At 45.0% G+C, this 26,245-nt stretch overlaps 1 protein-coding gene and 1 long non-coding RNA gene across 2 annotated transcripts in view; both read left to right on the top strand.

The window, feature by feature from the left end:
* LOC134738716 (uncharacterized) overlaps window positions 1-26,245 on the top strand; it is a 70,873-nt gene that overhangs the window by 29,093 nt on the left and 15,535 nt on the right. The window lies entirely within an intron of this gene.
* Window positions 740-26,017, top strand: LOC134738717 (uncharacterized). Its single transcript, XR_010124667.1, has 3 exons — window positions 740-1,008; window positions 14,166-14,241; window positions 25,684-26,017. It is a non-coding gene; the product is annotated as an uncharacterized LOC134738717 (long non-coding RNA).

Raw genomic sequence — 26,245 nt, 5'->3', positions numbered from 1 at the left:
GTGCTTTGTCCCACACACTAGCTTCTATTAGCTTGTTGGCCAAACGTCCTGAGGCTTTCTGGATGTGTTAGGCCATTCTTGCATTGCTATAAAGGAATACCTGAGGCTGGGCAACACTGTGCTAGTAGAGGTTCTCTCTGAGGGCTCCAGCCCTGCTGTAGGCTTCTGCTTGGGCACCCAGGCTTTCTCATACTTCCTCTGAAATCTAGGGGGAAGCTGCCAAGCCTCATTCACTGTTGTACTCTGCAAGCCTACAAGTTTAACACCACATGGAAGCCACCAAGGCTTATGGCTTGCACCCTCTGTGGCTGTGGCCCAAGCTGTCCCTAGGGCCCTTTGAGCCATGTCTGGAGCTGGAGCCTCCCTAAGTGGCACAGGGCACACTTCAGGCTGGGCCCACAAAACCATTCTTTCTTTCTAGGCCTCTGCACCTGTGATGGGAGGAGCTTCCTTAAAGGTCTGTGAAATGCCTTTGAGGCCCTTTTCCCATTGTCTTAGCTGTTAATTAGCACTTGGCTCCCTTTTAGTTATGCAAATTTCTCTAGCAAATTGTTGTTCTGCAGCCTGCTTTAATTCTTCCCCTGATAGTGCTTTTACTTTTTCTGCCACATGGTCAAGCTGCAAAATTTCCAAACTTTTATGCTCTGCTTCCCTTTTGAATATAAATTTTAAATATAAGTCACAATGGGCCATCTGTGACATCATGCTGGGGCTGCTTGCCCTCTTGACTCCCTCTAGGGAAGTACTCCCAGCTGCCCAGAGTCATCCTCCTCCATCCCACTGACCTTCCACCCCTGACCAATCAGGAGATGTTTCCAGTTTATTGGTGAATTTATTAGGGCTCAGAGATGATGACCTATCCAAGGTCACACTGCCAACTGGATGTAAGACAAGTCTCTGAACCCAGTGTGCCCCTGCCAGAAAGTAGCAGGGATTACAGAAGTCCAGCAGAGGTCTGCCGCCTTGGACCCTACCTCTTACACATTGAGAGTGGTTTCCGCGGTGATGGTAAATAAGCCTTGAGCCCTTAATTCCTTAATTTGTTCACTAACTCTATATTTTCCATAAATGTGGCAAACATTTCTCTCAGTTGATCTTTTGTGAGTCTTCATTACAGTGGATTTTTATGTTTGATTTTTCTATTTCTCGGTTTTGACTTTCATTTTGGCAGCAAATAATTATTTTTATTGAGTCCCATTTAGGGTGACTTTTATTAAAGGAAAAATAGAAAGTGATGATCTTATCCCACAGGGTGTTGTTTCCCACAGAATTTATAGCTGGGTGTGTCATGTTAAAAATGAAAATAAGGATAGGCACGGTGGCTCACGCCTGTAATCCCAGCACTTTAGGAGGCTGAGGCAGGCAGATCGCTTGAGCCCAGGAGTGTGAGACCAGCCTGGGCCACATGGGGAGACCCCGTCTCTACAAAAAATACAAAAATTAGCCAGGCATGGCGGCACACACCTGTAGTTCCAGCTACTTGGGAGGTTGAGGTGGGAGGTTTGCTTGAGGCCAGGAGGTCAAGGCTGCAGTGTTCACACCACTGCACTCCAGCCTGGGTGACAGGGTGAGACTTTGTCTCAAAAAAGAGATAAATTTTTAAAAATTAAGGTTGTGGGAAGAACACTTCCTTAAATAATACCCTTTAATGCCTATTGTTCATAATGTCAGATATGAGCTGACTTAGGAAACAAATTAGAAAGGAAATCTAAGAATGCAGGAAAAGGCTCTATATCTCAGAGGTCGACTCTTATTTGCTGAGGCATGTAGAATCTTGTGAGTTTTGGTTCTGAAACTTATTCGTGGTAGCTGCTACAACCACAAGTAAACATCACCCCATGGAGTGAATAAATAATTAAAGAGAATTACAAAGTATGCTCTACAGGAGAACCTGAACCCTGTGTCCCCTAAAGGATTTCTGTGAAGGAATCTGTGTATGGCAGGAAAGAGACAGAGTGACAACACAGAGGTTTACAGGCTCTTTCTGTAAGTGTTGCTCACCATAAATGACCCACCCAAAGCTCATCCAGCTCCTTCTTCTCCACAATTGATCTGAAGTCACCCGGAAGGAAAATGAGCCAAAGTACATAATGGCTACACCCTAAGAGGGGTTATCAAGTTTCTTTGGCACTGGACTACTTGAATTTGAGCCCCTACCTGTCACTGGCCATCATTTGTGGGCTGAGGGCATGTCTTAGATTCCCACCCTCTCATCATCTACGTGCAAAGAGGAAGGCAATGGAACCCAACTCACAGAGGTTCTGTGAGTTTCATGTGGGGACAATAAAATCACTCAGAACAATATGTTGATAAAAAGAGTCAAACTCTGTAAGATATTTGGAGAGATTTATTCTGAGCCAAATATGAGTGACCATTGCCCATGACACAGCCCTCAGGAGGTCCTGAGAACATGTGTCCAAAGTGGCTGGGGTGCAGAAGCCTGGTTTTATACATTTTAGAGACGCATGAGACATCAATCAAATACATTTGAGAAATACATTGGTTTGGTCCAGAAAGGCAGGACAATTTGAAGGGGGGTGGGGTTCCAGGCTATAGGTAAATTTAAACATTTTCTGGTTGACAATTGGTTGAGTTTGTCTAAAGACCTGGGATTAATAGAAAGGAAATGTTTAGGTTAAGATAAAAGATTGTGGAGACCAAGGTTCTTTTGATGTCTCATAGTGGCTGCCCTTAGAGACAGTAGATGACTAATGTTTCCCATCCTGACCTTTAAAAAGGTGGTAGACCCTCAGCTAATCTCTTCAGAACTGGGAGGGCCTGAAACAAAAAGATCTAGCTATGTTAATAGAGATTCTTTACAGATGCAAATTTCCCCCCACAAAGGATGGCTTTGCAGGGCCATTTCAAGGTATGGCAAATAAACTTGTTTGGGGGTAAAATATTTTGATTTTCTGTTTTGTCATGTGATGTTATGCCAGAGTCCGATTGGAAAGTAAGTCACGATACATAGGGTTAAATAAAACCCATGTGATGAGAATTTATGGTTTGTAGAGCATGACTCTCCAGACCCCTTAGATAGGAATTTGGGCAAGATAAGAAAAAAATCAGAGCTTAGTCCTCAAATACCTGTGCTCTGTGTTAGCTTTTTAAAGATCCATTCCATTTTTTAATACAGCCCTGAGAGTGGGTCTTAGAGGCACAATTTGCCAAACAAAAGCCCCCTCCCTCTATTCCTTTTGCCCCAGTTCCTCATATGGAGGTGCCATTTGTGGCGTTCACTCATGTTTGTGTCAGGCCTCTGAGCTCAAGCTAAGCCATCATATCCCCTGTGACCTGCACGTATACATCCAGATGACCTAAAGTAACTGAAGAATCACAAAAGAGGTGAAAATGGCCTGTTCCTGCCTTAACTGATGACATTACCTTGTGAAATTCCTTCTCCTGGCTCATCCTGGCTCAAAAGCTCCCCCACTGAGCACCTTGTGACCCCCACCCCTGCCAGCCAGAGAACAACCCCCTTTGACTAATTTTCCTTTACCTACCCAAATCCTATAAAATGGCCCCACCCCTATCTCCCTTTGCTGACTCTCTTTTCGCACTCAGCCCACGTGCATCCAAGTAATTAAAAAGCTTTACTGCTCACACAAAGCCTGGTGGTTTCTTCACACGGACATGAGTGAAATTTGGTGCCGTGACTCAAATCAGGGGACCTCCCTTGGGAGATCAATCCCGTGTCCTCCTGCTCTTTGCTCCATGAGAAAGATCCACCTACGACCTCTGGTCCTCAGACCAACCAGCCCAAGGAACATCTCACCAATTTTACAATGAGTAAGCAGCCTCTTTTTACTCTCTTCTCCAACCTCTCTCACTATCCCTCAACCTCTTTCTCCTTTCAATTTTGGTGCCACACTTCAATCTCTCTCTTTTCTTAATTTCAGTTCCTTTCCTTTTCTGGTAGAGACAAAGGAGACACGTTTTATCCGTGGATCCAAAACTCCTGTGCCAGTCACGGACTCAGGAAGACAGTCTTCCCTTGGTGTTTAATCACGCGGAGACGCCTGCCTGATTATTCACCCACACTCCATTGGTGTCTGATCACTGTGGGGACACCTGCCTTGGTCATTCACCCACATTCCTTTGGTGTCAAGTCAATTGCGGGGATGCCTGCTTTGGCTACTCACCCACATTGCAGCCCAGAGCTGCTTACCCAACCCCTTCTCTCCGTGTCTCTACCCTCTCTTCTCTCCACTTTCTTGGGGGGCAAGCACCCCCCACCCCTTCTCCACTTTCCTGGGGGGCAAGCAGCCCCCACCCCTTCTCTCCATGTCTCTCCCCACCCCTTCTCCACTTTCCTGGGGGGCAAGCAGCCCCCACTCCTTCTCTCCATGTCTCCACCCCTTTTCCACTTTCCTATGGGGCAAGCACCTCCCACCCCTTCTCCACTTTCCTGGGGGGCAAGCACCCTCCACCCCTTGTCTCCAAACTTGCCTCCTTCACTATGGGCAACCTTCCACCCTCCATTCCTCCTTCTTCTCCCTTAGCCTATGTTCTCAAGAACTTAAAACCTCTTCAACTTTCACCTGACCTAAAATCTAAGCACCTTATTTTCTTCTGCATCACCGCTTGACCCTAATACAAACTCGACAGTGGTTCCAAATAGCCAGAAAACAGCACTTTCGATTTTTCCATCCTACAAGATCTAGATAATTCTTGTCGTAAAATGGGCAAACGGTCTGAGGTGCCTGACGTCCAGGCATTCTTTTACACATTGGTCCCTCCCTAGTCTCTGTTCCCAGTGTAACTTGTCCCAGATCTTCCTTCTTTCCCTCCCGCCTGTCCCCTCAGTCCCAACCTTAAGCGTCGCTGAGTCTTTCTTGCCTTTTTTTTTTTTTTTTTTTTTTTTTCTGAGACAGAGTCTTGTTCTGTCACCAGGCTGTAGTGCAATGGCAATCTTGGCTCACTGCAACCACAACCTCCCAGGTTCAAGCGATTCTCCTGCCTCAGCCTCCCAAGTAGCTGGGATTACCGGCACGTGCGACCACACCAAGCTAATTTTTGTATTTTTAGTAGAGACAGGGTTTCACCGTGTTGGCCAGGATGTTCTCAATCTCCTGACCTCGTGATCTGCCCGCCTCGGCCTCCCAAAGTGCTGGGATTACAGGCGTGAGCCACCTCACCTGGCCCACTGAGTCTTTCTAATCTTCCTTTTCTACAGACAAATCTGACCTCTCCCCTCCTCCCCAGGCTGCTCCTCACCAGGCCGAGCCAGGTCCCAATTCTTCCTCAGCCTCTGCTTCCCCACCATTTTACCACCTCTCCTCCTCACACCCGGTCTGGCTTACAGTTTCTTTCCACGACTAGCCGTTCCCCACCTGCCCAGCAATTCCCTCTTAAAAAGGTGGCTGGAGCTAAAGGCATAGTCAAGGTTAATGCTCCTTTTTCTTTATCCGACCTCTCCTAAATCAGTTAGTGTTTAGACTCTTTTCATCAAATATAAAAACCCAGCCCAGTTCATGGCTCATTTGGCAGCAACCCTGAGACACTTTACAGCCCTAGACCCTAAAAGGTCAAAAGGCCGTCTTATTCTCAATATACATTTTATTACCCAATCCCGTTAAATAAAACTCCAAAAATTAAATTCCAGCCCTCAAACCCCACAACAGGATTTAATTAACCTCGCCTTCAAGGTGTACAATAATAGAGTAGAGGCAGCCAAGTAGTGATGTATTTCTGAGTTTCAGTTCCTTGCCTCCACTGTGAGAGAAACCCCAGCCACATCTCCAGCACGCAAGAACTTCCAAATGCCTGAATCACAGCTGCCGGGGTTCCTCTCCTCGGGGAGGAGGTTACTTCAAGTGCCGGAAATCTGGCCACTGGGCCAAGGAATGTCCGCAGCCCAGGATTCCTCCTAAGCCATGTCCCATCTGTGCGGGACCCCACTGGAAACTGGACTGTCCAACTGGCCCAAAGCTCTAACTGGCTCCTTCCCAGATCTTCTCGACTTAGCGGCTGAAGACTGATGCTGCCCGATTGCCTCAGAAGCCTCCTGGACTATCACAGACGCTTTAGGTAACTCTTACAGTGGAGGGTAAGTCCGTCCCCTTCTTAATCAATATGGAGGCTACCCACTCCACATTACCTTCTTTTCAAAGGCCTGTTTCCTTTGCCTCCATAACCGTTGTGGGCATTGAAAGCCAGGCTTCTAAACCTCTTAAAACTCCCCAACTCTAGTGCCAACTTGTATTCTTTTATACACTCCTTTTTATTTATCCCCACCTGCCCAGTTCCCTTATTAGGCCGAGACATTTTAACCAAATTTTCTGCTTCCCTGATTATTCCTGGACTACAGCCACATGTCATTGCCACCCTTCTTCCCAACCCAAAGCATCCTTTGTGTCTTCCTCTCATATCCCCCCACCTTAACCCACAAGTATAGGACACCTTTACTCTCTCCTTGGCTGCTGATCGTGCACCCCTTACCATCCCATTAAAACCTAATCAACCTTACCCCGCTCAACGCCGATATCCCATCCCACAGCACGTTTTAAAAGGATTAAAGCCTGTTATCACTCGCCTGTTACAGCATGGCCTTTTAAAGCCTATAAACTCTGCTTACAATTCCCCCATTTTACCTGTCCAAAAACTGGACAAGTCTTACAGGTTAGTTCAGGATCTGCACTTTATCAACCAAATTGTCTTGCCTGTCCACCCCGTGGTGCCAAACCCATATACTCTCCTATCCTCGACACCTCCCTCCACAACCCATTATTCTATTCTAGATAAATCTAGCTGACCCCATAGATCCTAAATCCTTTCCCCACTCCTCTTTCTGCTCCTTAAAAACAGCCCTAAAAGCTGCTCCCACACTAGCTTTCCCTAACTCATCCCAACCTTTTTCATTACACACAGCCGAAGTGCAGGGCTGTGTAGTTAGAATTCTTACACAAGAGCTGGAACCGTACCCTGTAGCCTTTTTTGTCCAAACAACTTGACCTTACTGTTTTAGGCTGGCCGTTATGTCTCCATGCAGCAGCTGCCACTGCCTTAATACTGTTAGAGGCCCTCAAAATCACAAACTATGCTCAACTCACTCTCTACAGTTCTCATAACTTCCCAAATCTATTTTCTTCCTCACATCTGACACATACACTTTCTGCCCCCCTCCGCTACCTCTCAGCAAGCCGAACTCATTGCCTTAACTCGGGCCCTCACTCTTGCAAAAGGAGTACACGATAATATTTATACTGACTTGGCCAGGCACAGTGGCTCACGCCTGGAATCCCAGCACTTTGGGAGGCCGAGGCGGGTGGATCACAAGGTCAAGAGATTGATACCACCCTGGCCACCATGGTGAAACCCCATCTCTATTAAAAGTATAAAAATTAGCTGGGCATGGTGGCAGGTGCCTGTAGTCCCAGCTACTCGGGAGGCTGAGGCAGGAGAATCGCTTGAACCTGGGAGGTGGAGGTTGCAGTGAGCTGAGATCACGCCATTGCACTCCAGCCTGGGTGGCAGAGCAAGATGCCGTCTCAAGAAAAAAAATATATATATATTTATACTGACTCTAAATATGCCTTCCATATCCTGCACCACCATGCTGTTATATGGGCAGAAAGAAATTTCCTCACTATGCAAGGGTCCTCCATCATTAATGCCTCTTTAATAAAAACTCTTCTCAAAGCCGCTTTACTTCCAAAGGAAGCTGGAGTCATTCACTGCAAGGGCCATCAAAAGGCATCAGATCCCATTGCTCAGGGCAATGCTTATGCTGATAAGGTATCTAAAAAAGCAGGTAGCATTCCAGCTTCTATCCCTCACAGCAGTTTTTCTTCTTCTCATCTGGCCACTCCCACCTACTTCCCCACTGAAACGTCCATCGTGGAAATCTATCTTTAAGGAAATCACTTCTCAGTGTTCCATCTGCTATTCTACTACTCCTCAGGGATTGTTCAGGCCCCCACCCCCACCCCCCGCCTTCCCTACACATCAAGCTCGGGGATTTGCCCCTGACCAGGACTGGCAAATTGACTTTACTCCCAGGCCTCAAGTCAGGAAACTAAAATACCTCTTGGTCTGGGTAGACACTTTGACTGGATGGGTAGAGGCCTTTCCCACAGGGTCTGAGAAGGCCACAATGGTCATTTCTTCCCTTTTGTCAGACATAATTCCTCATTTTGGCCTTCCCACCTCTATACAGTCTGATAACGGACTGGCCTTTATTAGTCAAATCACCCAAGCAGTTTCTCAAGCTCTTGGTGTTCAGTGGAATCTTTATACTCCTTACCATCCTCAATCTTCAGAAAAGGTAGAACGGACTAATCATCTTTTAAAAACACACCTCACCATGCTCAGCCACCAACTTAAAAAGGACTGGACAATACTTTTACCACCTACTTGCCCTTCTCAGAATTTGGGCCTGTCCTCAGAATGCTACAGGGTACAGCCCATTTCAGCTCCTATATGGATGCTCCTTTTTATTAGGTCCCCATCTCATTTCAGATACCAGACCAACTTGGACTGCACCCCAAAAAACTTGTCATCCCTACTATCTTCTGTCTAGTCATTCTCCTATTCACCATTCTCAACTACTCATAAATGCCCTGCTCTTGTTTACACTGCTGGTTTACACTGTTTCTCCAAGCCATCACAGCTGATATCTCCTGGTGCTCTCCCCAAACTGCCACTCTTAACTCTTAAAGTAAATAAATAATCTTTGCTGGCAGGGCTATGCTGAACCTCTTTGGGCACTCTCTAATTGGATGTCCTGGGTCCTCCCAATTCTTGGTCCTTTAATATCTGTTTTTCTCCTTCTCTTATTGGGACCTGTGTCTTCCGTTTAGTTTCTCAATTCATCCAAATCTGTATCCAGGCCATCACCAATCATTCTATACAACAAATGTTCCTTCTAACAACCCCACAACATCACCCCTTACCACAAAAGCTTCCTTCAGTTTAATCTCTCCCTCTCTAGGTTCCCACGCCACCCCTAATCCCGCTCAAAGCAGCCCTGAGAAACATCACCCATTATCTCTCCATACCACCCCCCAAATTTTTGCTGCCCCAACACTCCAATACTATTTTATGTTATTTTTCGTATTAATATAAGAAGACAGGAATGTCAGGCCTCTGAGCCCAAGCTAAGCCATCATATCCCCTGTGACCTGTGCGTACACATCCAGATGGCCTGAAGTAACTGAAGAATCACAAAAGAGGTGAAAATGGCCTGTTCCTGCCTTAACTGATGACATTACCTTGTGAAATTCCTTCTCCTAGCTAATCCTGGCTCAAAAGCTCCCCCAATGAGCACCTTGTGACACCCCCCCCCCACCCCTGCCAGCCAGAGAACAACCCCCTTTGACTAATTTTCCTTTACCTACCCAAATCCTATAAAACAGCCCCACCCCTATCTCCCTTTGCTAACTCTCTTTTCGGACTCAGCCCGCCTCTACCCGGGTAATTAAAAACCTTTACTGCTCACACAAAGCCTGTTTGGTGGTCTCTTCACATGGACGCAAGTGAAAGTTTGTCCATCTTCCTCTTTTTAGTGGTGAGGACCCACTTGAAATCACTTGACCAGGCTGCTGCGGTGGGTGTATGGAATGGGGCAGAGGATTTCTGGAACACCTTGTGGAACATGAGGATGAATGATGAAAACCTGTCCATAGAGCACGGTTGCAGTAGGAGGGTGCCAGGCTGTAAGCGGGGGTTCATGAGCCACAACCTTCCCCTGCTAGGCCTGAGTCCTGAAGGCTCCACTCCTGCATATGAATGATGAATACCAAGATAATCCGCTTAGCATCCCTCTTTGTCTTGGCTGCCCCCAAGGAAGACATAAAGTCCCTCCCTCCGTGTCTGTAACTTTCAAGTGGTTTTCATGTAGAGGAGTTTCTTGGATTACGAAAAAGGAGGGACTGCATTCACCCCAGGCTGCCACCGTTTTCTCAGTTACCCTGCAGTTTTGAACACAGCTTAGGGATGGAGTGTTGAAGAAGGCCTTTTAAGGAAACCTGAAGTTTTATCAAAAGCTCCAACTGTACAGGGACTTCAGGCTTCAGAATTTCTGCATTTGAGCCAGGCACAGTGGCTCACGCCTGTAATCCCAGCACTTTGGGAGGCCAAGGCGGGTGGCTCACTTGAGGTAAGGAGTTCAAGACCAGCCTGGCCAACATAGTGAAAAAACCCATCTCTACTAAAAATACAAAAATTAGCTGGGCATGGTGGTGTGTGTCTGTAATCCCAGCTACTTGGGAGGTGAGGCGGGAGAGTCACTTGAACCCAGGAGGTGGAGTTTGCAGTGAGCCAAGATTGTACCACTGCACTCCAGCCTGGGTGACAGTGAGACTCCATCTAAAAAAAAAAAAAAAAAAAAAAAAAAAAAGATTTTCTGCATTTGAATAGATAAGATCAGCTTGCCAATTTAGGAACAGAGGAAACAGATTTAATGTTAAGTGGTGAGCTGCAGAAAACCATTGTAAACAAAAAATAAAATTCTAAGCCTCCCAAACATCTGTACAGACCCCTCCCCTTAGCCAAGGGCATTTCAAGGTGAACCTGCAAAACCAGTTCAGGCCATGATAAGAAGCGGGAATCAGATGTGCCTCATTATACCCTCCGCACTTTTGGAATTCTGGCACAGCTGACCAGCATGAACATCAACACAGAGGCCTTAAGATTGAGAGAACAGACTCTCAAGTCTGACAAGAAACATTAATACTCTATTCTCTCTGAAGCCTGCTACCTGGAGGCTTCGCCTGCATAAAACCTTGGTCTCCACCACCTCTTATTGTAACACAAACACTCCTTTCTATTGGTTCTAGAACTTTGATAATAACTCTTTCAACCAATGGCCAATCTGAGCTCAGAAGCTTCCTAAATAATATCAAATACAGTCGTCCCTTGATCTATGTGGGGGACTGGTTCCAGGACCAATGGCGTATAACCAGATCCCCATATACTCAACTTCCACAGTCAGCCCTGCCAAACCTGCTTGCAGGAAAAGTCAACCCTCTGTAAAGGTGGGCTTTGCATCCCAGGAATACTGTATTTTTCATCCTCATTCGGTTGAAAAAGAGCTGCGTATAAGTGGACTCATGCCGTTCAAACCTGTGTTGTTCGAGGTTCAACTGTGCAGCACTATAATCACTGAGTAGCCACAGGGGAGGACAGATCTCCCTCCACAGACTGACTTTGTTTTCCTGAGAACAAGGACCCTCTCCTCCCTCCAGTCACATTGAAACTGGCTTTGCAAAAATTGTAACAGTGAGAAAATTATGGCAGAGGGGGAGATCTGATCTAGCCAACCCCGCTCTTGCCTTTAGCCTTCAAGCAGCCTTTAATTATTCCTGGGCTTCGGCCAAGCTAACTTAGGGAGATATTTAGTTTATAATTTAAATTTTAATAGCCCTTTCCCAAAACTCAATTGCCTTTGTAAAGCTAGTGAGTGACCACCAGGCTAGGAGGAAGAGGAGCCTGGATTCTGCCAAGGAGTACACATAAACAATCACTACCATTATTCCAGAGCTCACAAGACATGCAATTTCCCCACTTACTCCTGCAGATAACATCACTATTGTAGAATCTAAGATTGGCCTTTTGAGATATCTTTTCAGGATTTTTGCATGTCTGACACCATGACTCCACCCGGACCCACCAGGACCTGCCAACTCCTCCTGTGGCCCCACCCAGAAATGATTCAGTGCAAGAGGACAGCTTCAATCCCCTGATTTCATCTCTGACCCAAACTATCAGCACTTTCCATACCCTAGCCCCCTGCCCACCAAACTACTTTTGAAAAACCCCTACCCTATGAGCCTTCAAGGAGATTGGTCTTCTGTTTGTTTGTTTGTTTTTGTTTTTTGAGACAGAGTCTCTCTCTGTCAGCCAGGCTGGAGTGCAGTGGCACCATCTCAGCTCACTGCAACCTCCACCTCCTGGGTTCAAGCAATTCTCACGCCTCAGCCTCCCGAGTAGCTGAGATTACAGGCATCCACCACCATGCCCGGGTAATTTTTGTATTTTTAAAACAGAGATGGGGTTTCACCATGTTGGACAGGCTGTTCTCGAACTCCTGACCTGCACTCAAGTGATCTGCCTGCCTTGGCCTCCCAAAGTGCTGGGATTACAGGTGTGAGCCACCATGCCCAGCCCAAGGAGATTGATTTGAGTAATAATTTTGTCTCCCACATGGCGTGAGCAGCCTCACGTCTGTTCAACTCTTTCTTTACTGCAATGCATTGGTCTCCTTTGTGCAGTGGCCAGGAAGAACCCATCGGGCAGCTACAGCATCACTGTCAGCAGAGAGGGAAGGTTCTCACTCCAGCAAAAATGGGAGTACTTGGAGGCCTCATCACACATGTTTATAAATAGTACCCTAAATGAGTGACTGAGGCAAGTCTCAATGATTTGAGGTTTAGTAAGCTAGAGCTTGAGGGCACATCTGAAGAAAAACTCAAGCCAGAGATGCACCTGTGGCTGTGTTTTTGTGGAGAAGTTTTCAGGCGCTTCCGTATGTATACATTTCCTTAAAGTGGGGGAAGGCATGTAGGAAAAGGGGCAGGTAGGTGGTAAGGCAAATGTTACATTCTTGTGAGACTTTAGTTAGTGTCCAGTAAACCGACATTTTACATCAGATAAGGTGAATGTCTGAAGGAAGAGGGGAGTAAAGGAGGTCTCAATTATGCTGATGTCTCTTGGTAGGGGAAGGAATGGTTGATCTCATGTCGACTTTGTTCTGCCCCTCAGAAGATAAGCTTGTAATGGACATTGTCAGTGTGGAGTACAACAGACTTTAGTTTTAGGAGCTGGACTTGGATTGCACATCTCAAGTCCTTATTTATGGGAAGAAAGACATTTTGAAAGGTGTGTGAAAGGAAAATAAATATTGAGACTCCCAAACTCACTCAGCCAGAGGGAAAAGTCAAGCTGGGAACTGGCTCATGCAAACCTGCCTCCCATTTTGGGTCCCAAATAAGATGGATGCAAAGATGAAAAGCTACCTACCTCCCTCACATTTTAGGGTAAAGATCCTTATGGGCCTCAAGATCTTTACCCTAAAATGTTTCTGTTGCAGTTCACCATGGCAATGTAAATTGATAGCTTATCTTCACAGGTCCCAGGACATACGACAGAGCTCAGATTCATGCTTCTGCTCATCTGAGACAAATGCATATCTTACTGTTCCCTCTGCCCTATGATCTATGGCATCTCATGTAAAAATTCAGATTCACTGAACCAGGCAAAGGCATGAATGACTGTTTTTCCCTACCCCGCTCTCACATGAAAGTTGTGTATTTCTCAATATTCCACCCATTCCCCTTTAAATATTGAAGCCACCAAAATTATCTTCAGAGAAAGGCATAGACCTGTCTCTGGGAGTGCATCCTTAACTTTGGCAAATAAGCCTCCCAGAATGATTGAGACTTGCCTGGGTTATTTTCCTTGATTGACAGTAAGTCAAGTCAATTGACATAAGAGTTTACTTATGAGTGCTTTGTGGGGGCTGTCATCTGGAGATGCCTGAGGCCTTTTCATGGGGATCTAGCTAATGCCTAATGCTTTGACACAAGGTTGTGAAGTAACAGCAATTCATTTGGAAGAGGGTGTTGCCAGTGACTCAGCCTCCAGGCTTAACTTTCCCTTTGGCGGAAGGAGTTGAGTGGTCCTGAGATTTTTTATTTCCTTGCATAAAGACCTACTAAAAGCAAAAGGTTTGCAGCACCGCCATTCACTTGGCAATTCAGGCAAAGTGGCTGTGGAGAGGTGTCTGGGGATGAGACTTATCGTGGGGCCCACACTCCCAGGGAGCTCTTCTTCAGCCTTTCCACTCTGACCCTGGCTGATCACCTCTCACAGAGAAAAGTGCAGGGGTTGCCAGGCATTTGAAGAGCACAGTTGTAAAGTTCCTGGTTGCTTCTTTGGCAGAGCACCTGGGTACCACAGCTGTTTGCTGACAGCCAAGTTCCCCTTGTTTTAAAAATCTGGGGATGCTGTCCCAGGGTTAGTAGGGGCCGTGCTGACAGGCAGGAGATCGGAACTCAATTTGTGTATTTCTGCATTAAATGGGGATGTGCACTTCACTTGGATCCCTGTATGACTTGTCTAACGTCACCTGAGTAAAATCCCAGTAGTTAGAAGGATGGCGAGGCCCTGCGTTGCCGTTCATCCTGAAAGTGAAAATCAAGTGGACTTTCGCCCTTTTGTTCCAGGGGAAGTTCTGTCAACCCTGGCCTGCTTTGGGACACCCGTGGACCTCCCCAGAGCTGGTGGTGAAAGTTGCTGGAGGTCAGGATGCTCTTGCTGGTCACTGGAGAAAACCACAGGAATACCAGACTCCTCTGCTACTCACCAGGCCAGACCACGCTCAGTCTCTGGGGTCTTTCCCCAAGATCCTGCCAAGCACATTCCCTTGGCTGAGGTTTTGCTGGAGACTGAGGCTCCCTGGGCAGCCAGGAGGCCCACAGCAGCTGGGGGCATCCATGGGAAGGGCCCAGCTCCTGTCCACAGCCACAGTCCCTGAACCCAGCGACCCCATGACACTGCAAGACCCTTTCTCCCACTAGGGCCGTACATCCACCCTTTCTTGGGGGCTGGAGGCTGGAGACATCTAAGGTCCACGGGATCCTGGGTGAGGATGGGAAAGTTAATCACCTTATCTAGTGTGTTAGTCCATATTGCTTCACTATAAAGAAATACCTGAGGCTGGAGAATTTATATAGAAGAGGGTTATTTGGCTCACAGTTCTGCAGGCTGTACAAGAAGCATGGTGAGGCCTCAGGGAGCTTCCAGTCATGGCCAAAGGCAAAGGGGAGCCACTGTGTCACATGTGAGAGAGGGAGCAAGAGATGACAGGCTGTCTTAAACCACCAGCTCTCGTGTGAACTAACAGAGTGAGAACTCATTCATCAGTGCAGGAAGGGCACCAAACCACTCATGAGAGATCTACCCCCATGACCCAAAAACCTCCCACCAGATCCTACCTTCAGCACTGGAGATCACATTGCAACATGTGATTTGGAGGGGACAGATATCCAAACCATATTCACCAGTCAAGAGTACCTGACTCAGCCCTTAGAGCCAATTTTTATCCCCAAGTAAGTGATTGGCTCAATGACTTCCCTTACCTACTTTGTCCAGAGGCTGTGAGACCTGCTAGGATATGGGCTGTGGAGATTTACACCCCCTTCCCCGGATTCTTAAGTGCCACTAGAAGTCTCCAGAACTGTGAACTTATTCTAGTACGCCCTGCACTTCACAAGAAAAAGAGAGCTCTCCCTGGGCTCCTGCCGGCTCCTCCAGGATACGGCACTGGAGGAGGCAACTTGGTGTTTCCTATCTCTGCCACTCTGGATTTGGGAATCTGAACCCAACTCCCTTTCTATCACTGACGGTGATTGAGGCCAATGCCTACTCCTTTGGGATGATGCTCGCCTGTCTCAGGACCAACTGACCCATGTTCAACCACTTTTCACATGGAATCCTTCTCCACTTTGGCCTTTAAAGTGCTCATTTGAATATTTACTACTACCACCAAGATCTGCCCCTGCCATGGTGCCACCTGGACCCACCCCTAGGCTTGCAGGCACACCACAGTGGCCCCTTCTGCCAGTCCCAGCCAGTGTGTGTGTGCATGACCCTGCATGTACATGTCTGCATGTTAAGAGGGTAGATACAATGTCAAGCATTCTTTAAAAGATTTTTAAAAGATATTTTTTAAAAGTCAAAGAACTGTAGAATCTGTTTTTAAACTATGTATTTGTGCATTTTTTGGTGTGTTAAATAAATGGGACGATATCAGAATCATATAAACAAAATTGCGCCGGGCGCGGTGACTCGCCTGTAATCCCAGCACTTTGGGAGGGCGAGGTGGGTGGATCACAAGGTCAGGAGATCGAGACAGTCCCAGGTGACATGGTAAAACCCTGTCTCTACTAAAAATACAGAAAAATTAGCCGGGCATGGTGGTGGGCGCCTGTAGTCCCAGCTACTCAGGAGCCTGAGGCAGAAGAATGGCATGAACCCAGGAGGCGGAGCTTGCAGTGAGCAGAGATCGTGCCACTGCACTCCAGCCTGGATGACAGAGCAAGACTCTGTCTCAAAATAAATAAATAAATAAATAAATAAAAATAAAAAATAAATAAACAAAAATGCTAACATTCAACATCTCTGGAAAGGGCTATAGAATTCTGGGAGGTAAACTTTCAGTCTTCCAAACATCTGTCCATTAATTGTTTGTTTACTTATTTTTTTGAGTCAGATTCTCTGTCACCCAGGGTAGAGTGCAGTGATGTGTTAATGGCTCATGGCAGCCTTGATCTCCAGGGCATAAGTGATCCTCCTGCCTCAGCCTCCTGAGTAGCTGGAACTATAGGTGCGCATCACCATTCCTGGCTATTTATTATTATTATTATTATTATTTTAGTAGAAACAGGGTCTCATTATCTTGCCCAGGCTGGGCTTGATACTCCTGAGCTCAAGCAATCCTTCCACCTCAGCCTCCCAAAGTGCTGGGATTATAGGCATGAGCTACTGCACCCGGTCTGTTCATTCATTGTTTTGTTGTTGTTGTTACTGTTCTGTTTTTATTTGTTTGTTTTTCTCACTATTGAAGACAGAAATTTTTAAAATTGTTATTAGAAAAATAGGCATTTGCATTATTTGTGTTAGAGAAAGTTCCCCCAGATAGTGTTCCATGAAGCCAGTGCCTAGAAGACCACATCTTTTATCTAACCCCCTTTATGTTTAATCCAGCGATGAAAAAATCCACTAGCAATGGGCAAGTCCCCAATTTTCAGAGGCATTTATAACCGCACACAAGCACGGGGTTGATTTTTCTCATGCCAGTTTGCCTGTTATTTCCCTCCCAGTTGGATCTGTTCTCTTTTTTTTTTTTTTTTTTTCAGAGATGGAATTTTGCTCTGTCGCCCAGGCTAGAGTGCAATGGAGTGATCTTGGCTCACTGCAACCTCTACTTCCCAGGTTCTAGCAATCCTCCTGCCTCAGCCTCCTGAGTAGCTGAGATTACAGGCGTGCACCAACAAACCCAACTAATTTTTGTGTTATTAGTAGAGACAGGGTTTCACCATGTTGGCCAGGCTGGTCTCAAACTCTTGACCTTAGGTGATACACCAGCTTTGGCCTCCCAAAGTGCTGGGATTACAGGCGTGAGCCACCTCACCCAGCCAAATCTGTTTTCTTTTTCTCTTTTCTGTTTTTTTTGGAGATGGAGTCTCACTCTGTCGCCCAGGCTGGAGTGCAGTGGCACTTGCAGTGGTGCAATCTTGGCTCACTACAACCTCTGCCTCCCAGGTTCAAGTGATTCTCCTGCCTCAGCTTCCCGCGCCCGCCACCATGCCCGGCTAATTTTTGTATTTTTAGTAGAGACGAGGTTTCACTATATTGGCCAGGCTAGTCTCAAACCTCTGTCCTTGTGATCTGCCCACCTCGGCCTCCCAAAGTGCTGGGATTACAGGCGTGAGCCACCGTGCCTGGCCTCTGCTTTATTCTGTAGTTTCACTACCATCCTTTGTGGTGAGTGGGGTGAATGTTAGCCCAGGGTGGAACCTAGTTTTGTTTTGTTTCTCTTGCATCTGAACAAGATTTGGTCTCGATTGCAGAACGACCACGTTGCAGAGCAGGCCCCCCAAATGTAAAACTAGGGGGAAGAGAAATCACAAGTCCACTAAGGCTGGGCAGTGGTCTTAGGTTCAGAATATGATGTCTTAAATATTCCTGCAGACCCTGGTCCTTTACTGTTGCATCTGAGTGAGGCTACTACGATTGTTGCTACTGATAAAATAAAATGTACATTTGATGTATATAGTCAGATTGCCCTACAGAACAACTTCACAGATTTGCTCTCCGGTCAGCATGGTGTGAGAGTGCCTGAGACTCCATCCCCTTCTCAAGGCCTGTGGTGTCACTGGGAATAGAAGTTATGGCTCTGAAATTTAAACCCAACAGAAGCTTCCTAAGGCTGCTGTAACAAAACCCCACAAACTGTGTGGCTTAAAACAAACAGAAGCTTATTCTCTCACAATTCTGGAGGCCTGCAGTCCAAGATCGAGGTGTCAGCGGGGGTATTTTTTCTAAAGGCTGTGAGGGAGGGTCTGTTCTGTGCCTCTCTCCTAGTTTCTGGTGGGTGCCAGCAATATTTGGCATTCCTTGTCATGCAGACACATCTCTCCAATCTCTGCCTCCATCTTCACAAGGCATCTCCCTCTGTGTCTCGTCTCAAATTTCCTTCTCCTTTCTTTCACAAGGATGCCAGTCAGGGGACTTATGGCCCACCTTAAGTCCAGTATGACATCATTTGAGATCCTTAGCTTAGTTACATCTGCAAAGATGTTTCATTTCCAAATGAAGTCACATTCTGAGGATCCTGGTAGACAGTACCTGGAGGAACACTATTCAATCCACTACAGATGCATCTCTTGCTTACTTTTCTGGCTCTCTGATTGCTGCTTTGCTATTAAGGACTTTGACATTGGGTATATCCAATAGCCTTCCTGATCTTTAGTTTCCTCACTAGTTCAAGGAGGTATAATCTTTGTCTGGTCTGTTGTTCTTTCCTAAAAGCACTGTAAATGCAAAGTGACCCACAAACACAGAAGGAGATAAGAAACCAAAGAACAAGGCAGACAAATCCAGTTTGTCAGTAAAGGATGATTTATTAGGGAACTTACACACAGAAGTGTAGTCTTCCATGGCCACGAGACAGGCAGATCTGAGTACTGCAACCCCTGAGACCCATGGCTTATGTATCAGGAGGAAAGTCTACATGCTCCGGAAGGAATGTGTAGATAGCTGAAAGAATGCTGAGGGTGTCATGGCCTATGATGTATGCAACAACATCAAGGGTTGATTTGGAGGGAAGGCAAAACTTACAGTAAACAGAGATTTCTACATAAAGAATAATACATCAACTAGACATCTTGGAGGCATTCCCAGACTCGAGGTTAGTCAGGAGTCACATGGTGGATTAGCATCTGAAATAGAGTTACCCTTGTCCCCACAGCTGCTGTGGTTTTGCAACAGCAGATCAGAAAAAGGTCCCCTTCAAACCTCGTGTTGAAATTTAGATCCCCAATGCGGCAATTGTGGGAGATAGGCCCTGGTGGGAGGGGTTTCAGTCATGGGGGTGGATCCCTCATGAATGAATTAATGTCCTCCCATTAGTTCACAAGAGAGCTGGTTGTTAAAAGGAGCCTGGGCCAGTGTGATGGTTCACATCTCTAATCCCAACATTTTAGGATGCCAAGACAGGAGGATTGCTTGAGGCCAGGTATTCAAGACCAGCCTGGGCAACACAGACATTGCAACATCCCTGTCTTTACCAAAAAAGGAAAAAATTAGCCAGGCATGGTGGCATGCACCTATGGGCCTAGTTACTCAAGAGGCTGAGGTGGGAAGATAGCTTGAGCCAGGAGTTCAAAGTTACAGTGAGCTATGATCGCATCACTGCACTCCACCCTGGGTGACAGAATAAGACCATGTCTCAAAAAACAAAGAAACAAACAAACCAGCCTGGGACCTCCTCCCTGCTTTGCTTCCTCCTTCAGCATGTGTGATCTCTTTGCACATGCCGATTCCCCTTTCACATTCCACCTTGAGCTGAAGCAGCCTGAGACCCTCACCAGATGCCCAATCTTGAACTTTCCAGCCACCAGAACTGCAAGCTAAATAAACCTCTTTTCTTCATAAACTATCCAGTCTCCAGTATTCTGTTAGAGTAACACTAAACAAAGACCTCTGCCTCACTTGTTCAACTTTTCATTAAATATATTTGTGTTGAACACCTTTTTGACACCCGGTTCTGTACATCTTTTGATCTGGTATGATCTTTTGGGGTAAAGAATAGAGGAACTGGGGTGACATCAGCAAGACGGCAGAATAGGAAGCCCCCACCCTTGTTTCCTTCACGGTGACACCAAATTAACAACAATATATAGACCAAAATACCTTTATGAGAACTCTAGAAACCAGTGAGGAAGTTGCAGTACCCCAAGGCAAGACCAAGCCAAGAACAGTGCATTGAAATCAGTAAGAAGAGCCATTTCACTTTATCTGCAATTGTCCCTGTCCCAAGCTAGCACAGCTCAGCTTTTCTCATGGCTTCTCCCTTAGGTTAGATGGAGGGGAGAGAAGAGTGCCCAGCGTTCCAGCTTCTCAGAAGGCTGCCCAGAAAACTAGTCTCTGTCTTACTTGACTCAGGGCACTAATGGAACCAGAATAGTTTGGATGCCTGGAGGATGCTGAAAGCAAGGGAGAATGGGGTGGCTTACTGTGCCACCAGAAGGCCTGAAGTGCTGCACACAGAGGATGGCATGACTCAGGGTAACTGGGAGGTGCTCAACTCATAGGTCTTCCCTTGGCAGGGAGGTAGAAGAGTGGGCTGTTTGGCTGGCTGTCCAGCTTTTCAGAGAGCTGCTCCAAGGACCGGTGAACGTCTCATCTGATCTGGGGGAGTTGACAGGGAACCAGCATACTTTGGATGGGGCCTCTGAAAACAAAGGAGAGTAGAGTGGCTTGCTGCTGTGGCACCAGGGAACCTGCAGTTCTAGAGAGAGACACCAGAGGGAGCCAAAGATTATGATCTTCTGAAAAAGAAACTGGCAAACCTCTCTAACTGGAAAATTACAGGCAAAACTCAGAGGAATTGCGTCCTGCTAAAAAGATTTCAGAGGCCCCCAGAATCTCTAGGTGTGGCTGATTGGTGAACAGAATTCCCCTGTACAAACCCAATCCATAAAGACTGAGAGAGAAGGCTATTTTTTTCAAATGTGTACAACTCAACAAAAAAAAATATCACAAGCCACACAATAAAGCAGGGAAACATGACCAAATCAAAGGAAAAAAATAAATCTCTAGAAACTGCCTCCGAAGAGATGGAGATCTATAAACTATCGGATTAATAATTCAAAATAATTGTCTTAAAGAAACACAGTGACCTTCAAGAGGACACAGATAATTAAATGAAATTTTAAAAAATGCAACAAGATGAGAAAATCAACAAAGAGATAGAACGATAAAAAAAGAAAGCAGAAATTTTTGAGCTGAAGAATATAGCAACTGAATTGAAAAATTCACCAAAAGAGTTCAAAAGCAGACCTGATCAAACAAAACAGTGGACTGAACAACAGGTCATTTGAATCTTTGAGTCAGGGAGCAAAAAGAAGAAAAAATGAAGAAAAGTGAGGATAGCCTAAGAGATTTATGGGACATCATCAAGCAGATCAACATACACATTAAAGGCATTCCAGAAAGAGAAGAAAGAGAACTTATTTAACGAAATAATGGCTGAAAACTTCCCAAATCTGACAAAGGAAGTGGACATCCAAATTCAACAATCTCAAAACAAATATTAGTAAATTAGTAAGATTATTAGTAAGATGAACTCAAAGAGGCCAATACAGAGAGACATGTTATAATCAAACTATTGTCTTCAAAAGAGCAAGGGCAGTGACTCATGATGTACAAGGGAGCTCCCATTAGAGTATAAGTAGATTTCTCCACAGAAATTGTATAGGCAAGAAAGGGGTGGGATGATATGTTCAACATGTTCAGAGAAGAAAAGCTATCAACCAAGAATACTATGACTGGCAAGACTGTCCTTCAAAACTGAAGGAGAAATACGCATCTAACAGCAGAGCACCCAAATGTATGAAGCAACATTGACAGAATTAATTGAGAGACAGAAAGTGGCATGGTGGTTGCGAGGGACTGGGGGGGAGGAATTAATGGGGAGTTACTGTTTAATGGGTAGAGAGTTTCAGTTTTGTAAGATGAAAAAATTCTGGAGATGAATGATTGTGATGGTGGCACAATAATGTGAATGTACTTAATGCCATTGAACTGTATGCTTAAAAATGGTTAAAATGGTAAATTTTGTTACATTTGTTTTACCATAAGTTAAAAAAAATTTTAAATTAATAGGCATGGTAAAAGCAAGAAAATATCACACACAATCAGGAGGAAAATCCATCAGTATAATAAAATTCATAAGTGACATAAATGATGCAATTAACAGACATGATATAGAAAATAGACATCATAAATATGGTTCACATGCTAAAGAATGTAGAAGATGAGGAGATAAATAGAAAATGTTTTTAAAGAAACATTAGATGGAATTAACAGCAGAGTAGGTATTTGTATTAGTTCATTCTCACATTGCTATAAAGAACTACCTAAGACTGGATAATTTATAAAGAAAAGAGGTTTAGGCCAAGCGCAGTGGTTCACGCCTGTGATCCTAACACTTTGGGAGGGCGAGGTGAGTGAATCACCTGAGGTCAGGAGTTCGAGACCAGTCTGGCCAACATGGTGAAACTCCATCTCTACTAAAAATACAAAAATTAGCCGGGCGTGGTGGCAGATGCCTGTAATCCCAGCTACTCAGGAGGCTGAGGCAGGAGAATCACTTGAACCCATAGGCGGAGGTTGCAGTGAGCTGAGATTGCTCCAGTCCACTCCAGCCTGGACGACAAGAGCAAAACTCCACCTCAAAAAAAAGAAAAGAAAAGAAAAGAGGTTTAATTGACCACAGTTCCACAGACTGTATAGGAAGCATGTCTGGGGAGGCCTCAGGAAACTTACAATCATGGCAGAAGGTGAAGGGAAAGCAGGCACTCCTACATGGTGGGAGCAGAAGGAAGAGCATGAAGCAGGAGGTGCCACACACTTTGAAACAACCAGATCTCATGAGAACTCACTATCATGCGAATAGCAAGGGGGAGTCTGCCCCCATGACCCAATCACTTCCCCCCAGGCCCCTCCTCCAACATTGGGGATTACAATTCAACATGAGATTTGGGCAAGGACACAAATGTAAACCATATTATTCTGTCCCTGGCCCCTCCCAAATCTCATGTCCTTCTCATATTTCAAAATACAATCAGGCCTTCCCAACAGTCCCCCAAAGTCTTAACTCATTCCAGCATTAACTCAAAAGTCCACAATCCAAAGTCTCATCTGAGATAAGGCAAGTTCTTCTGCCTATGAGCCTGTAAAATCAAAACAAGTTAGTTATTTCCAAGATACAGTGGGGGTACAGGCATTAGCTAAATACTGTCTCCCATTCCAAATGGGAGAAATTGGACAAAACAAAGGGGCTACAGGCCCCATGCAAGTCTGAAACCCAACAGGGAAGTCATTAAATCTTAAAGCTCCAAAATAATCTCCTTTGACTCCATGTCTCATATTCAGGGAACACCAATGCAAAAGGTGGGCTCCCAAGGCCTTGGGCAGCTCTACCTCTGTGGCTCTGCAGGATACAGCCCCCTCAGCTGCTTTCATGGGCTGGAGTTGAGCACCTGTGGCACTCCAGGTGCATAGTGGAAGCTGATGGTAAATCTTCCATTCTGGGGAGTGGCCCTCTTCTCACAGCTCCACTAAGCAGTGTCCCAGTAGGGACTCTGTGTGATGGCTCCAACCCCACATTTCCCCTCCATATTGCCCTAGTAGAGGTCCTCCATCAGGGCTCCTTCCCTGCAGCAGACTTCTTCCTGGACATCCAGGCATTTCCATATATCTTCTCTGAAATCTAGGCAGAGGTTCCCAAGCTTCCACTCTTCCTCTCTGTGTACCCGCCAGCTTAACACTGCATGGAAGCTGCTAAGGCTTATGGCTTGCACCCTCTGGAGCAGTGGCCTGAGATATATCTGGGTCCCTTTTAGCCATGGCTGGAGCTGGAGTAACTGGGATGCAGGGAACAGTGTCCCTAAGTTGTGTAGGACAGTTGAGCCCTGGGCCTGGCCCAGAAAATTCTTCCCTTCTAGGCCTCCATGCCTGTGATGGGTGAGACTGTCACGAAAGTCTCCGAAATCCCTTCCAGGCATTTTCCCCATTGTCTTGGCTATTATTATGGCTCCTCTTATGCAAATTTCTGTAGCTGGGTTGAATTCCTCCCTTAAAATGGGTTTTTCTTTTCTACCACATGGCTGGGCTGAAAACTTTCCAATCTTTTACACTCTGCTTCCCTCTTAAAGATAAGTTCCAGTTCCAGCTCATTTATTTGCTCACAAATATAAGTATAGGCTGCTAGAAGTAGCCAGGCCAAGTCTTGAATGTTTTGCAGCTTAGAAATTTCTTCTGCCAGATACCCTATATCAACACTCTCAAGTTCAAAGTTCCACAGATCTCTAGGGGAGAGGCACAATGCCTCCAACCTCTTTGCTAACACATAACAAAAGTGACATTTGCTTCAGTTCCCAATAAGTTCCTCATCTCCATCTGAGACCACCTCAGCCTGGACTTCATTAACCATATCACTATCAGCATTTTGGTCACAACAATTTAACAAGTCTCTAGGAAATTCCAAACTTTCCTTTATCTTCCTGTCTTCTTCTGAGATCTCCAAACTGTTCCAACCTGTTACCCATTTCCAAAGTCACTTCCACATTTTCAGGTATCTTTATAGCAATACTTCACTCCCAGTATCAATTTTCTGTATTTGTCCATTCTTACATTGCTATAAAGAACTACCTGAAACTAAGTAATTCATAAAGAAAGGAGGTTTAATTGACTCACAGTTTCACAGGCTGTGCAGGAAGCATGGCTGGGGAAGCCTCAGAATACTTACAATCATGGCAGAAAGCAAAGGGGAAGCAGGTGCATCTTACATGGCTGGGGCAGGAGGAAAGTGTGAAGGGGAAGGTGCTACACACTTTGAAACAACCATATCTCATGAGAACTCACTATCACAAGAACAGCAAGAGGGAAGTCCACCCCCATGATCCAATCACCTGCCACCAGGCCCCTCTTCCAACATTGGGGATTACAATTTGACATGAGATTTGGGCAGGGACACAAATCCAAACCATATAAGTATTAAAGAAAAAAGACCAGAGAAGAAAAGATCAGAGAAAGAATGAAGTACAGATGGAAAAAATAATCAAGGATTTTTGTGATAATATCAAGTAATCTGATGTACATGACATTGCAATTTTAGAATGAGAAAGTGTAAAGAAAAATATGAAGAATAATCTTATGAAATTTTCCAAAATTGCTGAAAATTATAAACCAACAGATCCAAGAATCTCAATAAAACTTAAACATAGGAAACATAAAGAAATACACACCATTATGTTTTTTGTATTTTATAATGATAAAAAAGTAAAAAAGAAAAAACCACATCACTGCACATCATATCAGAATTCCTTTAAATATAAATGGTCTAAAGACTGTGAACAAAAGCAGATATCATCAGAATGAATAAGGAAAGCAAGATGTAAAATATGCTGTCTATAAGAAACAAGAAACCGAGTTTAAATTTAAAGACACAGGTAGTTAAGAGTAACAAAATGAAAAAAAGATATACCACAAAGTCACTAAATAAAACAAACATGGAATAGCCATATTAATATCAGACAAAGTAAACTTCAAAAGGACTATGACCTATGTTAAAGAGAAAAATTTCATAATGCTACATGCAAAAGGAAGATAAGACATTCTTAAATGTCTATACAACTAAATAACATAATTTCAAAATACATGAAGCAAATCTGATAGAACTACAAGGAGAAACACAAATCCACAATTATAGTAACAGATTTCAACATTCTTCTCTCAGTAATTGATGACCAAGTAGATATAAAACCCAGGGGAGATACTTAAGACTTGGCAGTGCTATTAATCACATTGACCTAATTGATATTTTTAAGACTCCACCCAACAGCAATTAGAATTCTTTTTAACCGTTCCTTCTTTTCTGTGGTTCCCATACAGATAGACCCTCCGAATGAGGAACAATGTATTCTTATTTTCTCCTAATTCTCCTAAAAAATCCACTTGGGAGAGACCTGCTGCAAAACTTAAAGGCAACCATATTCTGTACTTAGATGAAGTGTTTGTCAAGCTCCCTGGAAAAGAGAATCAAAGGACCCTGACTTGTTTACTCTGTGCCTTCTGGAAGAAAAAAGTGATGAGAGAGAGTGGCAATCTCACACCATGCTGAAAAGCCCCCCCAACTAACTCAGATCCATGAGTCCCTTTGGGCCCTGAGGAATAATACTGCTAGTCTAATTCAAGATATAAAACCAACAAAAATGGTTTACCTAAAGGATATGCCACAATAGTCATATGTGAAACAATATCCTTTGTCCTGAGCTTGGTTTGAGAGAATCAAACCCATTATAAAAGAATTAGAAAAACAAGGGATACCTCTATAAAAGGTAGCCTCACCTTGTCATACTCCCATACTTCCAGTAAGCAAGGAAAGTAAATTTGGTAAAGATGGTTGACCACTGTGTAGATTTGTACAAGGTCTTTGAGAAGTAAATGAATTTGT

This window comes from Pongo pygmaeus, chromosome 19 (genome assembly GCF_028885625.2).
Source record: "Pongo pygmaeus isolate AG05252 chromosome 19, NHGRI_mPonPyg2-v2.0_pri, whole genome shotgun sequence".
Classification (NCBI taxonomy): Eukaryota; Metazoa; Chordata; class Mammalia; order Primates; family Hominidae; genus Pongo; species Pongo pygmaeus.
The sequence above is the reverse complement of the archived record's forward strand: the minus strand, read 5'-3'. Positions and strand labels throughout refer to the sequence as shown.